This window comes from Clinocottus analis, unplaced genomic scaffold, assembly GCF_023055335.1.
Source record: "Clinocottus analis isolate CAN_PGR_092001 unplaced genomic scaffold, fCliAna1.0.p SCAF_3, whole genome shotgun sequence".
NCBI lineage: Eukaryota > Metazoa > Chordata > Actinopteri > Perciformes > Cottidae > Clinocottus > Clinocottus analis.
This window is the reverse complement of record NW_027176042.1, coordinates 9,792,393-9,797,124: the sequence shown is the minus strand read 5'-3', so window position 1 is coordinate 9,797,124 and position 4,732 is coordinate 9,792,393. Positions and strand designations below refer to the sequence as shown.

Genomic DNA, 4,732 nt, shown 5'->3' with positions numbered 1-4,732 from the left:
TTCTTCAAACACAAAATGTTTATTAACAAGTAAACATTTGTTTGCATAACTATACAAATTCCAGGTGTCAACACTTAAACATCGACATAAAATCCAAATGGCTGCAAAAAAAATAAAAAATGAAATCCAAAAGCAAGGCCTTGATACAAGCTTTGGGACATTGTATATGATGGAACATATATAAAACACAGAAGGACAATGGCATTGGTGGGAGGTATACAATGGCTTAAAAACCTATCCTATCCATGCATCTATCCATCCAGTTACTGTTTAAAACTGCAATATCTTAAATACTGTTAAGATGCAAAAAACAATTTAGTACAAGTTATGCTTTCTTAACATACACAGTACCAATGCTGATTCCAATATCAGTTTATCATTATGGGCACTGTACACTATCAGCAGTGGGACATAGTTATATTGTTTTTACAATGAATGGACATAAAAAAATGTATTGTCTGTAACAAGACAACTGCAACCTGAACTCTTACCCCCCTCAAAATCCAGCCAAGACCATAGGCGGGGTTTACATATGGCAGGCTACTTGAGCAAACTGCTTTTTAAGGACCGAACCCGGGCAGAGCACTGGGTACCAAGGTTCATGAACAACTTTGAATTACTTCGAAGGTGTACCTCATGTCTTTCGGATACTCCAGGTTGAGAGCATAGATGAGTCCAAACAAAAGGGCAAATGCAGTTGGGATGTCGCATATATCATCCATGACAATCCGTTTCTCAATAATCAGGGCGATGCATAGTGTTGTTAGACTTGAGCGGACCGTCCCAACGTCATCTTCAGCAAGTAGTCCCAGTTCAACTTCTTTCACATAAGATTCCTTCGGGTCTGTATTCTACACAAAAACAAGAATACAGAGACAATAATAAATATTCACCGCCTCTTAAGTGTTCATCTTTTTTTCCTTCATCACTCTGTAACAATACAATTTAAAAGCCAAAATACATTTTCATGCAGATTTTGAAAACTAAAATATAAAACTTTCATACAAGAGTCACCTCCTACACATTAGTATTATAGTATTTAAATCGTCATAGTCTGTTAAATTAAATTAATTGAGCAAAAGACAGGGAAACATTTGCTCTCATGGTACAGGCTCCCTTTAATTTAATAAGTGACAAAAACCTAAACTGGAACAAATCTGCTATAAAACAATGGACATTACTATTCCAAATCTGCCGGATTCTCACCCTAAAGAGTATTAGCGGCAAAGGGTGTTGCTGTAAAGGTTTTTGTTTTATTTTCTCAAAAAGATTAGCTCAACAAAAGTGTACTTCAACTTTGAAAATGTACTGACAGAATAACTTTGTAATTTAAATACTGACAAAATGTGTATATGCATCATTCTCAAAACCCATGACCAATTTGGGCTTGGAATTATAAATGTAAATTTGAAGGAGAATTGCTGTTACAAAATGCATGTGATGCAGGCATTACACTCACTTGTAACCTTGATGCTACAGTAACATTGCCAGTATTGGCGATATTACATAAAATTAAAAACTATAAAAGTTACACTTATTAAAAATTTAGATGGATTAACAAAGTAACAGTGAAGTAGAAATGAGGGTTTGATGAAAGTTTGCATTAGTGTGTTCTTGCTCAATGTGCAACCTTAATGACAAATTGGTCTTACCAGACATGTCTTTAGCAAGCCGTCCGGCTTCTCCTTCACAATGAAAAGGTAGACCTCGCAGAGCTGTACACTTTGTGGGCAAGGACATCTGTCATCTGAAAAATACAAATTGAAGATTAAAAATTTGACATAATACAAAATAAATTTGGAGAATGACACAAAAAATTAAACTTGGACAACACAATATCACTAAATCCACTTATTATTTGCAGAGTTGCACTTTTAGAAACATACAAAACAGTTTGCATATAAAAGAAACAATGATGCAACTTTAACTTCAATTTAATGTCAACCACAAAGTGTGCAGGCTTTGTCACTGCAGTGTCTCAAGAGAGAAACGTCCATTCATGGAGCTCCACGCTGCAGCAATACATTTACTGCTTTAAAAGTGATAGCTGCAAATCTCATTGTGAAAAGCACGCAACGTATTTTTCGCTGCTCTCTGTCCACTGGGTGTTCACCTGTGTGCCCGCCCGTGTCTGTGTGCATGGCGTTACAGAGAAGAGTTGTAACGCGACCATGTAGACAGGTCGGTTGATAAAAACAAATATATTTTTGACGAAGCTCAAAATGTGTTCTATTCTTACAACATGCCTCGCGGGCGACTCGCGTGGTCCCTGCGGGCGAACAGGTGCCAACGGCGCTACCGTCCAGGTCCTGGTCGCTATCTAGTGCCCCTGAATGCTACGCGCGGGTAACTAAAGAGTGAACTAGAGCCTCTAGTCTAGAGGCAGTCCCGACGCCACCAACGCTAAAGAACTGCGAAGCACTGCAGCAACATGTTAACTAACCTAGCTAACACGAGCGGGTCGTTATCGTAAAATTACACATGACGTTATGAACACGTGAAAAGTAGGCTGGTGTCTGTCACGTTATAAACTTCGTAATGTTAACTTTGGCATTAAAAATCAACAGGTTATCTGACTAGCTCGTTAGCTAACGCACTGAACATACACAGTCTTACCTGGTTAAGTGGTGCGGGACGTAAACGGCATTCTGCAGAAACACTTGAGCTGCCGTTGACCGGCGCGAAATTGCTCTCTCAGGCGGAAGTGCGCATGCGCAGTGGTAGACGGATATTTGAATCTCTTCTTCTTCTTCTTCTTCTTCTTCTTCTTTATCTTCTTCTTCTGCTTCTTTTATGGCAGTTGGCGGTTTTTTCTTCTCTCTCGCTTTATTGAACATATATTGTCAACAGACATTCAGCAGTTTAAGATTAAGATGTAAAAAGTACATGTCAATCAAATGAGATCTGAAAAACTATCAAAATATAATAAAGAAACAATGGTATTATCAAATCAATGTATCTTAAACAGGGGCTAAAGAAAATATTTTAATATTTATTTCATTATTTAAAATATAATATTAAAGTAGTATATATATATATATATATATATATATATATATATATATATATATATATATATATATATATATATATGTATATATGTTTTATTTTTGTGTGTTTGTGTGTTTACTGACACATGCACAGTGGTCTTAGTTACCTCAGTAGATGCCCAACTCACTATACTAAGTTTTCTCAACTTAACATTTTCAGTGGATTCCACTCCTCATTAATAAAATTGAGATTTTGAGTTAGTTCAACTTTTTTCAACGATATTTGTTGACTCAACTTAAAAAAATGTGTTAGGACAACAAATTTGAAGTTGGGCTTTTTAGAGTGCAGCGAGACAGGTCTGACTCGTATCGAGTGTGAGGGCATGCTGCCTGAAGCTTGGGTGTGAAACTTGGGAGTGTATATGTGTAGATGGGGTGGGGTTTAGATCACTTTGCCTTTTGGGGAGGAATGCACTGAAGGTTAGAGAGCCATCTGACCTTCAACTCCATCTCTGCCATGTTCAGTTCAAGTGGTCTAAAACTGTCTGAGATCCATTCGCTCCCTTTCTTTATGTGTCATGTTTCATGGCCTCCGGGGTGTGAAGAGCTCAACGACAACAATTTATTTCTCTTCTCTATTATGTGCTTCTTGTATGTGTGTGTGTGTGTGTGTGTGTGTGTGTGTGTGTGTGTGTGTGTGTGTGTGTGTGTGTGTGTGTGTGTGTGTGATGCAGAGATGTGCAGTTAAAAGCCTTGTGCTTGACAATAAGTGACACCACTATCACAGACTGCTGCTAAGAGAATCATGACTGCGGAAGAAATATATACCCAAGAGTGGTCTTTACCCTGCATGCCACGAACTGTGCATGGCTTCATGGCATTGTACTCCAAGGATGAGACAGCTGGGTAAATTATCTGAAATTGGTGATATTTAAAAAATATGTTCTAACCTTCCTGTGAATTACACATATACCTCTGAGTAAACGTTCCACAAATTTGATGTGTTTAACTGTCCTCATGTCACCCCCACGCCCTAATTACACAACAAATAAAAGCTGCTCCAGTCGTGCTTTAGGTGTTGTCAAAATAAAGGGCTGCACAGTAATGCAATTAATTTCTAAACCTCAGATCAATTAGAGAGTTCCTTTCAATTAATTATCAAGGACTCTCTGGGTTCTCCTTATATTGGACAAAACGCCTGACATAGTAACACAATCAAACATGGGCACCTTTGGCGTATGTTGATGACTTTGTCTGGCACTACAGAAAAACAAGCTCTGCAAGTTAGACTGCTGCTGGACAACTTTAAAACTCTTCCTGTTGTATTCATACCCATAAACTTTGCTTTGCAAAATCAAAAAAAAAAGTATCCATAAGGTAATTAATTACATATTGTCTGAGATTTAAATGTTGCATATTGGTGAATTTATATTGTAGTACAACTACACTAGAGTGACTTATGCTTGTCTATATGCTGTATTATGTTTCCAGCAATATATCGTCCTGACCTGAACCTTTAGTGTCAAAAAAAATGGAGGACATGTGGGGACATTTCTCAGCAGTCAAATTGTGGGTGGGGTGGAGGAGGGTGCAGGGGGCAGGTAGGCAACCCGAGGTCCTCTGTGTGTGTGTGTGTGTGTGTGTGTGTGTGTGTGTGTGTGTGTGTGTGTGTGTGTGTGTGTGTGTGTGTGTGTGCGCGCGCGCGCTACACGGTGAGCATCAGTGAGAGAGGAGCGCTCAGC

At 38.5% G+C, this 4,732-nt stretch overlaps 1 long non-coding RNA gene across 2 annotated transcripts; it reads right to left on the bottom strand.

The window, feature by feature from the left end:
• Positions 1–2,692, bottom strand: LOC137796608 (uncharacterized). 2 transcript variants are annotated; one of them, XR_011078595.1, is made up of 3 exons: positions 2,617–2,692; positions 1,653–1,747; positions 1–851 (listed from the first exon to the last, which is right to left on the bottom strand). It is a non-coding gene; the product is annotated as an uncharacterized lncRNA (long non-coding RNA). The 2 variants fall into 2 exon arrangements; XR_011078594.1 differs by lacking the exon at positions 2,617–2,692 and having other exon boundaries at positions 1,653–2,042.
• Positions 2,693–4,732: the final 2,040 nt, after the last annotated feature.